Genomic DNA, 14,851 nt, shown 5'->3' on the forward strand with positions numbered 1-14,851 from the left:
CTCAGGACACAGCTGAACATCTGAAGGAACGAACTCCGGACACACCGTCTTTAAGAACTGTAACTCACGGGCATGGTGGCTCATGCCTATGATCCCAGCACTTTGGGAGGCTGAGACGGGCGGATCATGAGGTCAGGAGACCATCCTGGCTAACATGGTGAAATCCCATCTCTACTAAAAATACAAAAAAAAAAAATAGCTGGGCGTGGTGGCGGGCGCCTGTAGTCCCAGCTACTGGGGAGGGTGAGGCAGGAGAATGGTGTGAACCTGGGAGCTGGAGCTTGCAGTGAGCCGAGATGGCGCCACTGCACTCCAGTCTGGGCGACAGAGCAAGACTCAGTTTCTTGGTTTGGTTTCGTTTTTAGAGGAACACTCACCATGAGGGTCTGCAGCTTCTTTCTTGGAGACAGTGAGACCAAGAACCCACAGAAGGAACCAATTCCGGACACATTATCTCTGGCTATTTTTACAAATAAGACAGAGTTGAGTATTAATAGCTATGTGAGAAGCCTTATGGCCCGCAAAGCTGAAAATGTCTGCTGTCTGACTCTTCACACAAGGGAAGTTGCCAAGCCCTGGGTTAAGTACATGGTCCAGCATCATAGCTTCAAAGTGACCTTGGGCTTCAAGCCCAGGTCTGCCCAAGTCCTTTGCCAACTCTCATGAGTGCTATGCTTTCGCAATCTTCTGCAATGGGGAGCATCAGGAGTTCATTCATCTGTTTATTCCACAGCACATTTAGTAGGTGCACGTTTTATGCCAGGTGCAGCTGAGCATTGAGATGAAAAGGAGTTTGTTCCTTCCCCTCAGGAATTCACTGTCTAGGAAGTGAGGCAGAGTGTGTCCTTAACCACTCCCTAATTGAGAATAAATCGTGGCTTTTGCCTGATTAAGGCTTTAACGGTTGAAGTTGGGATAAAAATAGTAGCCTGCAGCTGGGTGCAGTGGCTAATTCCTGTAATCCCGTCACTTTGGGAGGCCAAGACAGGAGGATGGCTTGAGGCCAGCAATTCAAGACCAGCCTGGGCAATATAGTGAGACCTTGTCTCTATCAGAAATTTAAAAAATCAGCCGCATGTGATGGTGCACGCCTGTGGTCCCAACTAATTAGGAGGCTGAGGCAGGAACATTACTTGAGCCTGGGAGCTAGAGGCTACAGTGAGCTATGATCGTACTACTGCACTCCAGCCTGGGCAACGGTGAGACCATGTCTCTAAATAAAAACAGTAGCCTGATGCCTGGCATATTTAAGCAAACACAGGACAAGAGATAACCCTCTTGGTCCCCCTCAGCAACAGTGTGGGCTGAGAGCTCAAAGTGTGAACAAGACAGGGTGGCTGCAAGTTGTGGGCTAATGGGAGGGGTTACTGGAGGTTGCCACGGTGATGGTGCAGGCTAGCCCCAAAAGAGGCTTAGGCCAGCAGCAGGGAGGAGGCTGAGATGAGAGAGGCCTGGAGTAGGGGTCGGGTGCATATGTTGAGCTCTGCAATCAAGGTACCTGGATTCAAATCCCAACTCTACCACTTACAAGCTGTGTGAGCTGAGCAAGTTACTTAGTTTCTCAGCGCCTGGTTTTTTCCAAGTGTAAAATGGAAAAAACAATACCTACTTCATAAGGTCTCTCTGTGGATTAAATTTGTTCACACAGTGCTTAGACCAAGTCAGTGCCCCACACTCATTAGCTACTCCCTGGGTTCAGAGGATCCCTTTGGCTGCTGGGTTGTAACTTGAGAATTCCACTGAGGAAAACAAGGCAGGAATCTGTGGCCTTGGGAAGTGCCCGTGCTCCTGTTTCTGCTCATGGGATGACAGTACAGTGTAGAAAGTGCTGAGCTCACAGGAAACACCAGGAGCAGAGGTGGGCACTGAAATAGCCCTGGGTGGCAGGAAGGGGGAGGTGGAAGGAAGGTGGCAGGTTCCCTGTGTTTAGATAGGCATGAGGACCTCTCCGTCAAATGCCCCCAGCAGAATTCTCACAAGAAAAGTCATGTCTGGGACTTCTGCTACCATGTCGTGCAACCAGAGGTTAGTGAGACTGGTGCCAGGTATGAATAAGTGACATCATGAGAATGTGGCAGATAACTGATCAACAGAGACAATAGCACCAAGGAGTAATTTCAGAATAAGAATCTTTTTAAAAATCTAATAATGAGGCTGGGCTCGATGGCTCATGCCTGTAATCTCAGCACTTTGGGAGGCTGAGGTGGGCAGATCACCTGAGGTCAGGAGTTCAAGACCAGCCTGACCAACATGGTGAAATCCCGTCTCTACTAAAAATACAAAAAATTAGCCACGCGTGGTGGCGCGTGCCTGTAATCCCAGCTACTAGGGAGGCTGAGGCAGGAGAATTGCTTGAACCCAGGAGGCAGAAGTTGCAATGAGCTGAATCACACCACTGCACTCTAGCCTGTCTCAAAAAAGAAAAATCTAATAATGGGAGATTGAGAGGTTAAGATTATAAAGCAACAACAATTGGAGACTGTGAAATGTATTGGTTAGGTTTAGAGAAGAGTTTCTCTACCTGATATGGTTTGGATCTGTGTCCCCACCAAATCTCATGTTGAATTGTAATCCCCAAGGTTGGAGGTAGGGCCTGGTGGGAGGTGACTGAATCATAGGGATGGTTTCTCATGAATGGTTTAGCACCGTCTTCCTTGGTACTGTTCTGGAGACAGTAAGTTCTCCCGAGGTCAGATCATTTAAAAGTGCATGGCACCTGCCTGCTCTCTCTCTTCCTCCTGCATCAGCCATGTGAAGTGCTGGTTCCCCCTTTGCCTTCCGCCATGATTGGGAGCTTCCTGAAGAATCCCCAGAAGCAGAAGTCAATGTGTTTCCTGTACAGCTTGCAGAACCGTAAGCCAATTAAACCTCTTTTCTTTATAAATTACCCAGTCTCGGGTATTTCTTTATGGCAGTGTGAGAACTAATACACTACCTCAGCACTATGGACATTTGGGAGTGGGTAATTCTTTGTTTTTGTTTTTGTCGGTTTCTGTTTGGTTTGGTTTTGGGGGGTGTTGATTCTCTGTTGTCGGGGAAGCTGTCCTGTGCATTGCAGAGTGTTTAGTAGCATCCCTGGCCTCTGCCCACCTGATGATACTAGCATCCCTCCTCCGAGTTGTTAGAACCAAAAGTGTCTTCAGACAGTCCCAAAAATACCCTGGAGGTGGGCAAAATGTGCACCACACCCCCCATGTTGAGAACCACTGGTTTATAGAGGGAGTTAACATATTCATTCATTCATTTCGCTTGATGTAATGATTAGAGGTGAGGGCTCTGGGCTGGGCGCGGTGGCTCACGCCTGTAATCCCAGCACTTTGGAAGGCTGAGGTGGGCAGATCACTTGAGCTCAGGATTAAGACCAGCCTGGGCAACATGGTGAAACCCCATCTTTACTAAAAATACAAAAATCTAGCTGGGTGTGGTGGTGTGCACCTGTATTTCCAGCTACTCAAGAGGCTGAGGCAGGAGAATTGCTTGAGCCCAGGAGGCGGAGGTTGCAATGAGCTGAGATCACGCCACTGCACTCCAGCCTGGGCAACAGAGCAAGTCTTTGCCTCCAAAAAGTAAAATAAAATTTAAAAAATAAAGGTGTGGGCTCTGGATCCAGATTGCCTGGGTTTATATTCCAGCTGTGGCAATTACTGACTGTGTTACCTTGGACAATTATTATACCTGTCTATGCTTCAGGTTCTTCATGTATAAAATAGGAAATGATAGTTGCAGTGCTCTATTTCATTGGGTTGTTGCAAATATGAAATGAGTTAGTATATGTAAAAAAAAAAAAAAAAACCTAAGAACAGGGTCTAACCATGTGTCAGCTACTTACCGAGTGCATAAGTGTCAGCCACTCGCCTGCTGTCTCAGGGTTGCCACAGTCAATTCTCCCCACCATAGATGGAGTCAAATGTGAATATTTCAATTGAAGTATAAAATATAGGGGAAAATGCTTAAACTATAAATGCATGGCTCAATAAATAAAATTTCAGAAAATGAAACACCCGGATAATCAACACTCAGAAAATTGAGCCTAGGAGCACTCCAGAAGTTTCCCTTGGGCCTCCTTCAGGGGATTTTTTTTTTTTTTTACTTCTCCTGTGTATTTAATTATGCTGTTTCCTCTGGTCCCCGGCTCCCTTTTTAAAAAAATTCTCACCAAGCACTATTTATTCTTTATTAAAAATTTTCTTTTTAAGTTTTTTAATTGTAGTAAATGCATATATAACATAAAATATGTAATTTTAATAATTTTTAAGTGTGTAGTTCAGTGGCATTAATTAAATCCACATTGTTGTGCAGCCATCACCACTGTTTCTAAAAGTTTTCATCATAATTCCAGCTCATTTGTTCCATCCTTCCTAAAGTAAGATCCTGCCCAGTTAATATCACCTGATTTCTGCTTAGCCCCATGACCTCATTTACTGCTACCTCACTTGCTCCACTCCAGCCACAATGGCCTTCTTGTCTTTGTCTTTGTATTTGCAGTTTCCAGTTCCTAGAATGCCTTTCCCCTTCCAGTTGCACAGCTGGCTTCTATCCAAATGGCATATCCCTCTTAGGCTGTCCTGAGCCATGGACCTAAAACAGCTACAAACCTCCATCACGCTTCAGCCTTCAACCTTGCTTTACTACCTGACTATGTACACTTGTTTGTTTATTTCCTGGCTCACCACTAAAATTTAAACTGTTTAAAAGCAGGGGCCCAGCCTATCTTATTTATTTTTATACCCCCAATGCTCAAAATAATACCTGTCATATAGTCAGTGCCCAGTGAATATATGTCAACTCAATTCCATGCTATGATGAATGGAAGGGAAGTGTGCTGTGCTCCTCTGCACAGAAGAGACACCATTTCTTCCTCGTTTTTTAAGGATTTCCAGTCAATCAATACACATTAATTAACTTTGTGGTAGGCAGTATTCTAAGTGTGGCCCCAATAACACTCATCTATGCATAATCTCCTCCCCTTTGAGAATGGGTGAAACCTCAGAATATGATGACATCTCACTCTGGTGATTATGTCATGTTTTGGCAAAAGAGAGATTATCTGGGCAGGCAGGCCTACTCTAATCACATGAGCTCCTTAAAGCTGAGAATTTTCTCTTGCTGGTAGTAGAGAGGTTCATCAGTGGTTTGAAGTTACAGGGGTCACGGGCATATTGGCCGCCCTAAGGAGCTAAGAGAGCCCCTGACTGACAGCCAGCAAGGAAATGGGGCCGTCAGCTTTACAATGGCAGGGAATGGAATTCAGCCAACAACCTGAAGGAACCTGGAAGTGGATTCTTCCCCAGAGCCTCCAGAGAAGAGCCCAGAATGGTGTCAAAGAAATCATTATTCAATGACACTTGTTAAAACAAAGTAAAGAGGACTTTATTCAGGACCCTCGAGAGATAGGGACTGCTGCAATGGGATTTTGCAGTAGGAAAGGAAGAGATTGGACTCAACTCCAAATACAGCAAGTAGGACTCTACAGCTGTCCTTAGTCTGTTTTCTGCTGCTATGACAGAATACCTGGCCGGGTACGGTGGCTCATGCCTGTAATCCCGGCACTTTGGGAGGCCAAGGCAGGTGGATCACAAGGTCAGGAGTTTGAGACCAGCCTGGCCAACATGATGAAACCCTGTCTCTACTAAAAATACAAAAGTGAGCCAAGCATAGTAGCGCATGCCTGTAGTCCCAGCTACTCAGGAGGCTGAGGCAGGAGAATTACTTGAACCTGGGAGGCAGAGGTTGCAGTGAGCCGAGATTGCACCACTGCACTCCAGCCTGGGCGACAGAGCAAGACTCCATCTCGGGAAAAAAACAAAAAACAAACAAACAAACAAACAAAAAAACAAAAAACGGAATACCACATGCTGGGTGATTCATAAAGAAAAGAGATTTATTTAGCTCATGATACTGGAGGCTGGGAAGTCCAAGACTGAGGGCACATCTGGTGAGGGCTCTCTTGCTGCAACATAACATGGTAGAAGGCATCACATGGTGGTGAGTGGGCATGAAAGACAGAAAGAAGTGGACCAAACTTCCTTCTTTTATCAGGAGCCCATTCCCACAAGAACTCACTCACTCCTGCAATAATGGCATTAATTCATTCATGAAGGCAGAGCCCTCATGACTAATCACTTCTTAAAGTTTCCAATCTCTTTTTTTTTTTTTTTTTTGAGATGGAGTCTTGCGCTGTCACCCAGGCTGGAGTGCAATGGTGCGATCTCAGCTCACCACAACCTCCGCCTCCCGGGTTCAACCAATTCCCCTGCCTCGGCCTCCTGAATACCTGGGACTACAGGCGCATGCCACCAGGCCTGGCTAATTTTTTGTATTTTAGTAGAGACGGGGTTTCACCATGTTGGCCAGGATGGTCTCGATCTCCTGACCTCATGATCTGCGTGCCTCAGCCTCCCAGAGTGCTGGGATTACAGGCGTTGAGCCACAGCGCCCGGCCCCAATCTCTTAATATCATCAAAATAGCAATTAAATTTCAACATGAATTTTGGAGGGGACATTCAAACCATAGCAATAACCAAAAAGCAGGGTGGGGGACAGTGGATAAAAAATTACTAAGATGAAATATCAGGATTAAGGGGGATTCTGGCTAAACCTACCTAACAGGAATTTTGCTGAAGACAGACTAAGTTATTGGACATCACCTGGAAGATGAGGGAGGATGAGGAACACGATCAGATAGATCTGCTATCGAGGGTGATCAGATATGGAGGATGAGGGGTTCTTGCCAAACTGACTTAGCAGGGTTCTTACTAAAACTGGATTTTACAAGGAAGGGCACAGACAGGCCTAGGAGAAGGTTCAGGAGCCTGACCAAAATTTGATCAAGTAGAGAATCTTTGTCCCTGCCCAATCTGTTGATTTTGGCCTGTGAGATCCTAATCAGAAAGCCCAGTTGCATTCCTCTGAACTTCTCACCCACAGAACTGAGATAATAGATAGGTGTTGTTTTAATGACAAATAACTTGTGCTATTTCTTATACTGCAATAGGAAACTAATACAAATTCCTACTGTGCAGTCAGCACTATGCACACACGATGGGGAATTTCAAAGAGCTTGTAGTGGGGTTGAATAAATACAAAGGGGATGAGATTTGGCTCCTGTATTCTGTTGTCACTGGAAGAACCCTTGGAGCTGCATTTCCCCATCTTGTGTCCCACCTCTCGAAGCCCCAGGCAGCTCTGGACCACCCTGATCCATGGGCCCCACCAGTTCCCCTCCCCAGACACTGCCCACATGTCCTCCCACTCTTAGACAAGTGCCTCAACCATTTGAAAAGTAAAACTCTGATATAGTATGGCTGTGTTCCCACCATCTCATCTTGAATTGTAGTTCCCATAATCCCCACGTGTCATGGGAGGGAGCAGGTGGAGATAACTGAATCATGGGGGCAGTTTCCTCCATCCTGTTCTCATGATAGTGAGTTAGTTCTCACGAGATCTGATTTTTTTTAAATTCTATTATTGATCTGATGGTTTTATAAGGGGCTTCCCCCTTCCCTGGGTACTCATACTTCTCCTCCATGCTGCCATATGGAGAAGGACATGTTTGCCTCCCCTTCCACCATAATTGTAAGTTTCCTGAGGCCTCGCCAGCCACACTGAACTGTGAGTCAATTAAACCTCTTTCCTTTATAAATTACCCAGTCTCAAGTATGTCTTTATTAGCAGTGTGAGAACAGGCTAATACAAACTCAGATTTGGATTGGCATTGTGATCTTTTAAGAGCAATCTTGAGGTTGATAATGAGCCCTCTATATTTTGTACAGTATTTGACATTGGAACAGAGACTGTCATCTCTTATTATAATCTATGTTCTCTTCTTCCTCCTGGGCACATTGCTAGATCACATTTGGCTATTGGCACAGTTGGCTGTGGCTGTGTGACTGAGTTTCAGCCAATAAAATGTAAAAATCTCAATTCCTATGAGATCAGGAACCACTTTTAGGCCCAGCCCATAAACACTTCTTACTGTGTTCTTCCACACTCCTTCTTCTGAAATGGCCCTGGAAGCCATGTGTTAAGTTAGCAGAACTTCCTTCAACTTGAGTTCCTGTGTGATTATTTGGAATACATGTTCACCTACCTAGGACTGTTATGTGAACAAGAAATAAACCAAAATTGTGTTTAAGCCATTATATATTTTGGGGCTACTTGTTACAGTAGTTAGTCTACCCCAGTGGTTCTCAGAGTGTGGTCCTTGGGCCAGCATCACCTGGGGACTTGTTAGAAATGCGAATTCCTGGGACTCAGTCCATATATTGCCTCCTCCCAAAATTGTCTACTTTCTAATCCCCAGAATCTGTGAATATATTACCTTCCATGGCAAAAGGCATTTTCCAATGTGATGAAGACTTTGAGATGGGAGATTATCTTGGATTACCTAGGTGTAGGCCCAGTGAAATCACAAGGACCCTTATAAAGAAAGGAGGAAGATCAGATTAAGAGAAGGAGATGTGATGATGAAGTGGCTACATTGTCTGGGGTAAATAAATACCTGGGGTTCGCCATCTCATGCCAGGAAAATTTAGGACATGGACACACACGAGGAGTTTAGGAGCGGAGGTTTAATAGGCAAGAGAAAGGGAAAGAAAGAGACACAGAAAACAGCTCTCTCTCTCTTTAGTGAGAGAGAGGAGACTTCCCAGAGGAAAAGGTTAGCAGGTGGTGAATGCACTGGATTTTATAGTCAGGCTTGAGGAGGCGGTGTCTGATTTACATAGAGCTCACAGATTGCTTCAATCAGGTATGACATTTACATAGTGGGTGGAGAAGGCTGGCCACGCCCCCACCCAGTCTTATTATGCACAAGAACTTTCCCCTTGGCCAGTGCCATCTTGTCTGCTCCTTACTGTACACGTGGCTGGCAAAGAAGGGAAGATGGAGCCACTATTTTGAACATGATTGGCACAACTGCTGGCATCTATGTTTGCAGCTCGATTTTATAGGCCCCACTTTGTTAGAAAGGAAAATAATTTGGGGCTGCTTTTCATTAAAAGGAAAACCTTACTGAGGACTTTCATACCCTCACTATCTGCCTATGTAATTTCTTCTTAACTCCTGTATCAGTGATAGGACTGTCAGGTCTCTGAGACGAAGCTCAGCCATTATAACCTCTGTGACCTGCACATACACATCCAGGTGGCCTGCAGGAGCCGAGAAGTCTGAAGCAGCCAAAAAACCACAAAGAAGTAAAACACCCAGATCCTGCCTTAACTGATTAACCAAAATTACAACAGTTTACCATTGTGACTTGTCCCTGCCCTACCTTAGCTATCAATCAACTTTGTGACATTCTTCTTCTGGACAGTAAGTCTTATGATCTCCCCACCATGTACCTTCTGACCCCCTCCTCCACTAACAATAGATAACCACCTTTTACTGTAATTTTCCATTACCTACCCAACTCCTATAAAGCAACCCCTTCCCCATCTCCCTTCGCTGACTCTCTTTTTGGACTCAGCCCACCTGCACCCAGGTGAATTAAAAGCTTTATTGCTCACACAAAGCCTGTTTGGTGGTTTCTTCACACGGACGTGCTTGACATTTGGTGCTGTGACTCAAATTGGGGGACCTCCCTTGGGAGATCAATCCCCTGTCCTCCTGCTCTTTGCTCTGTGAGAGAATCCACCTATGACCTCGGGTCCTCAGACCAGCCCAAGAAACACCTCATCAATTTTAAATCGGGTGAGCGGCCCCTTTTTATTCTCTTCTCCAACCTCTCTCGCTCTCTCTCAACCTCTTTCTCCTTTCAATTTCGGTGTCACCCTTCACTCTCTCCCTTCCCTTCATTTCCTTTCCCTTTCTGGTAGAGACAGTGGAGACGTGTTTTATCCGTGGACCCAAAACGCCGGCGCTGATCACGGACTCGGGAAGACAGTCTTCCCTTGGTGTCTAATCACTGTGGGGACGCCTGCCTGATTATTCACCCACATTCCAGAGGTTTTTGATCACTGCGGGGACGCCTGCCTTGATCCTCCACCTCGGTGGCAAGTACTACCACTCCTGGGTGGCAAGTACCACCCCTCCCCCTTTTCTTCTTGTCTCTACCCCCTCTTTTCTCTGAACTTACCTTTTTACTATGGGCAACCTTCCACCCTCCATTCCTCCTTTTTCCCCCTTAGCCTGCGTTCTTAAAAACTTAAAACCTCTTCAACTCTCACCTGACCTAAAACCTAAGTGTCTTATTTTCTTTTGCAACACCACTTGGCCCCAATACAAACCTGACAATGGCTCTAAATGGCCAGAAAATGGCACTTTCAATTTGTCCATCCTACAAGATCTAGGTAATTTTGTCATAAAATGGGCAAATCGTCTGAAGTGCCTTACATCCAGGCATTCTTTACACATTGGTCCCTTCCTAGCCTTTGCTTCCAATGCAATTCATCCCAAATCTTTCTTCTTTCTCTCCCGTCCGTTTCTTCAGTCTCTACCCCAACCTCAGAGTCCTCTGAATCCTCCTTTTCTGCAGACCCCTCTGACCTCTCTCCCCCTCCCCAGGCCACTCCTCGGCAGGCTGAATCAAGTCCCAATTCTTCCTCAGCCTTCGCTCCTCCAGCTTATAACCCTTCTGTCACCTCCCGTCCCCACACCCGGCCCAGGTTACAATTTCGTTCTGTGGCAAATAATCCTCCACCTGCCCAGCGATTTCCTCTTCAAGAGGTGGCTGGAGCTGAGGGCATTGTCAGAGCACGTGTGCCATTTTCTCTATCCGACCTTTCCCAAATTAATCAACGCTTAGGCTCGTTCCCCCTCAGACCCCACCAAATATATACAAGAATTCCAATATTTAACTCAGTCCTACAATTTAACCTGGAGTGACTTAAATATCATCCTAACTTCTACCCTCTCCCCAGATGAACAGGAAAGAGTATTTTCTCTGGTCCAGTCCCATGCAGACACCTGCCAGTGTCATGAGCCAGACCTTCAAGAAGGCATCAGGGCAGTTTCCTGAGAAGATCCCCGACGGGAATATCAGGCAGATTCCCCAGGTATAGCTAGGTGAGATTACATGATTTCCTGCCTAGCTGAAGGGCTTTAAAAGGCAGCATACAAAGCTGTTAATTATGACAAACTTAAGGAAATTACCCAAGGTAAAGATGAAAACCCAGCCCAGTTCATGGCTCGTTTGGCAGCAACCCTGGGACGCTTTACAGCCTAAGACCCAGAGGGGCCAGAAGGCTGTCTTATTCTCAATATGCATTTTATCACCCAGTCAGCTCCTGATATTAGAAAAAAGCTTCAAAAATTAGAATCTGGCCCTCAAATGCCACAACAGGAATTAATCAATCTTGCCTTCAAGGTGTACACTAATAAGGAAGAGGCAGCCAAGTGGCAACACATCGTTCTGAGTTACAATTACTTGCCTCTGCTGTGAGACAAAACCCAGCCTCACCTCCAGCACAAAAAAAACTTCAAAATGCCGAAGCCACAGCAGTCAGGCATTCCTACAGGACCTCCTCCCTCGGGATCTTGCTTCAAGTGCCAGAAATCTGGCCACTGGCCCAAGGAATGCCCACAGCCTAGGATTCCTCCCAAGCCGTGTCCCATCTGTGAAGGGACCCACTGGAAATCAGACTGCCCAGCTCACCCAGCAGCCACTCCTAGAGCCCCTAAAGCTCTGGCCCAACGCTCTCTGACTGACTCCTTCCCAGATCTGCTTGGCTTAGTGGCTGAAGACTGACGCTGCCCGATCGCCTCAGAAGCCCCCTGGACCATCATGGACCCCGAGCTTTGGGTAACTCTCACAGTGGAGGGTAAGTCTGTCCCCTTTTTAATCAATACAGGGGCTACCCATTCCACATTACCTTCTTTTCAAGGGCCTGTTCCCCTTGCCCCCATAACTGTTGTGGGTATTGATGGCCAGGCTTCTAAACCTCTTAAAACTCCCCACCTTTGGTGTCAACTTGGACAACATTCTTTTATGCACTCCTTTTTAGTTATCCCCTCCCAGTTCCCTTATTAGGCAGAGACATTTTAACCAAATTATCTGCTTCCCTGACTATTCCTGGGCTACAGCCACACCTCATTGCTGTCCTTCTTCCCAACCCAAGCCTCCTTCGCGTCTTCCCCTTGTATCCCCCGACCTTAACCCACAAGTATGGGACACTTCTACTCCCTCCCTGGAAACCAATCACACGCTCATTACTATTCCATTAAAACCTAATCACCCTTACCCAGCTCAATGCCAGTATCCATCTGACAGCAGGCTTTAAAAAGACTGAAGCCTGTTATCACTCGCCTGCTACAGCATGGGCTTCTATAGCCTACAAACTCTCCTTACAATTCCCCCATTTTGCCTGTCCCCAAAACCGGACAAGTCTTACAGGTTAGTTCAGGATCTGTGCCTTATCAAGGAAATTGTTTTGCCTATCCACCCTGCGGTGCCCAACCCGTACACTCTTTTGTCCTCAATACCTTCCTCCACAACTCACTATTCCGTTCTTGATCTTACAGATGCCTTTTTCACTATTCCCTGCACCCCTCGTCCCAACCTCTTTTGCTTTTACCTGGACTGACCCTGACACCCATCAGTCCCAGCAGCTTACCTGGGCTGTACTGCCGCAAGGCTTCAGGGACAGCCCTCATTACTTCAGCCAAGCTCTTTCTCATGATTTACTTTCTTTCCACCCCTCCGCTTCTCACCTTATTCAATATATTGCTACCTTCTACTTTGTAGCCCCTCCTTTGAATCTTCTCAGCAAGATACTTTTCAACATTTATTCTCTGAGGGATATCGGGCATCCCCCTCCAAAGCTCAAATTTCTTCCCCATTCATTACTTACCTCAGCATAATTCTTCATAAAAACATGTGTGCTCTCCCTACCGATCGTGTCCAGCTGATCGCTCAAACACCAACTTATTCCAGGAGACAGGGACTACTGTACATATTATCTTTCCTATACAGGGTCTGCAAACAGGACTATTCAACTCCTCCATTCAAAATGCCACTCACACCTTTGGGAAAAAGTTAATAAAATAGACTCTTGGCAAAATGCCAGGGGGTCCATTCGTATGATGGAAAATGGCAACAAAAGGTAGGAATAAAACATTATTCCTACCTTGGCCAAAAAACTCACTGCCACCTACCTTAAAGCTATTATGCTTAATTGCTATTTTTAGAGAATTTAGGAATGTGCCTAGGCAGGTGTGCAGGTGTGCTGGAGGGAAGCCAAGAGAGACCTACACACTCCAGAGTAGTTTGGAGAAGGTGGCTGAGGGTTTCTGGATCCTTGCAAAGCACAAAAGTTCAGAACAACTCTGTAGTGCAGCAGCATGGTGCCAGCAGCAAGTCTCAGTTCAGCACCTTGAAAACCCAAGTGGGACCAGCCAAGCAAGCACCAGGGCCCAGGAACTAGACCAGGCAAATCTCAAGACATCAGAGACCAGTAAACCTAGAAGAACAGCATGTGACAAAGGGTCCTCTTCCCACTGCCACGAGGCTACAGAAGCCCACCCTGTCTCCAGATGCCATCTTGGAAAAGAGAAGTGGGAACAGGGAGTATATTAGTCAGAATGCAGAGTCAGCTACCATGACAGAGACCAAAGTGACAGTGACATAAATAAGATAGAAGGTTTCTCTCTTGTGAAGCATGCAAGTATTAGCAGTCCAGAGCTAATGGAGAAGCTCTTTGGTGTTGGAGACTCAGGTTCGTTCTCCCTTGAGCTCTTCCATTCCTAGACTGTTGGCTTCATCTGGTCTAAGATGGCTCCACGCCATGGCACTTTCCAGCCAGCAACATAGAGACTGTATGGATATTATCCTATTGGCCAGAACTGAGTCACATGGCTGTACCTGGCTGCAAGTGAGGCTGGGAAATGTAGTCTTTAATTGGGAAGCCATGGGCCTGGCTAAAGCTCAGGAGTTCTACCACTAAAGGAAGTAAGGGGGCTGCCAGGAAGACAGCCTGAAAGACGAATCCACTTTTCCAAAGGAATCTGAAGGAAAGTGATTTAAACCAATGAAATCTGAGCTGTCTCTAAGTGGCAGCTTCAAGGCACCTCTTCCCCATGCCCTGGTCTTTCTCCCTACAATGGGGTTCCAGATCCTGAGAGTAGTTAAAGGAAATAGTGAAACACAATATCTTTTGCAGAGCTGAGGGTTAATTCACATGTTTTCAACCCTTTTGAGAGAAAACAACAGAGAACTGGGTGAAGTTTGAATTGCAGCTCCTCTGTTTCAGAGCACTCAGGCAGGCTGGCAGCTCACTCTTGGGAGAATAGGAGGGGACAGGCCTCTGTCACCAGCATTAATGGTCATCCCACAGTAGGTCTAAGGAGAGGCACATCAGTCTTCTAAGGAAGTCTCATGAGTATTCAACAAGTATCAGATGATGACAGAATAGGAGGAGGTTTAGGGTAGGTAGGAGACAGGCCTGAAGTCAAAGACCCCATGAGCCCAATATTAAAATGATTTTCCCTCTTTGGTATTAGAGGAATAATAAGTGCTCTTGTTTTGTTCTTAATACCAGCTCAGAACCTACTAGCAGAGTATTATTTTATCAGCCAATCTTCATGAAAAATCTGTGAAGCAGGGACTATTGTTATTCCCATTTTACAGATGAGAAAACAGAACCTCAGAGAAATTAAACAAGAATGACCCAACATCTCTAAGGGAGGTGAGCCTGGAGAGCAGAGGAATTGAGCTGGGCTGGGGCTTTTCTTCCCTAAGGATCCTATGGAACATGTTGTATCACCATCAAACATGGTGGAGTATGTTTCTTAGAAAGATGGAGGAAGAAATTCCTGGCAGGTCATGGTGGCTGATGCCTGCAATCCTAGCAGTTTTGGAAGCCAAGGCAAGAAAATTACTTGAGCCAATACTTCCAGACCAGCCTGAGCAACACGG

This window comes from Gorilla gorilla, chromosome 15, assembly GCF_029281585.2.
Source record: "Gorilla gorilla gorilla isolate KB3781 chromosome 15, NHGRI_mGorGor1-v2.1_pri, whole genome shotgun sequence".
Lineage (NCBI taxonomy): Eukaryota > Metazoa > Chordata > Mammalia > Primates > Hominidae > Gorilla > Gorilla gorilla.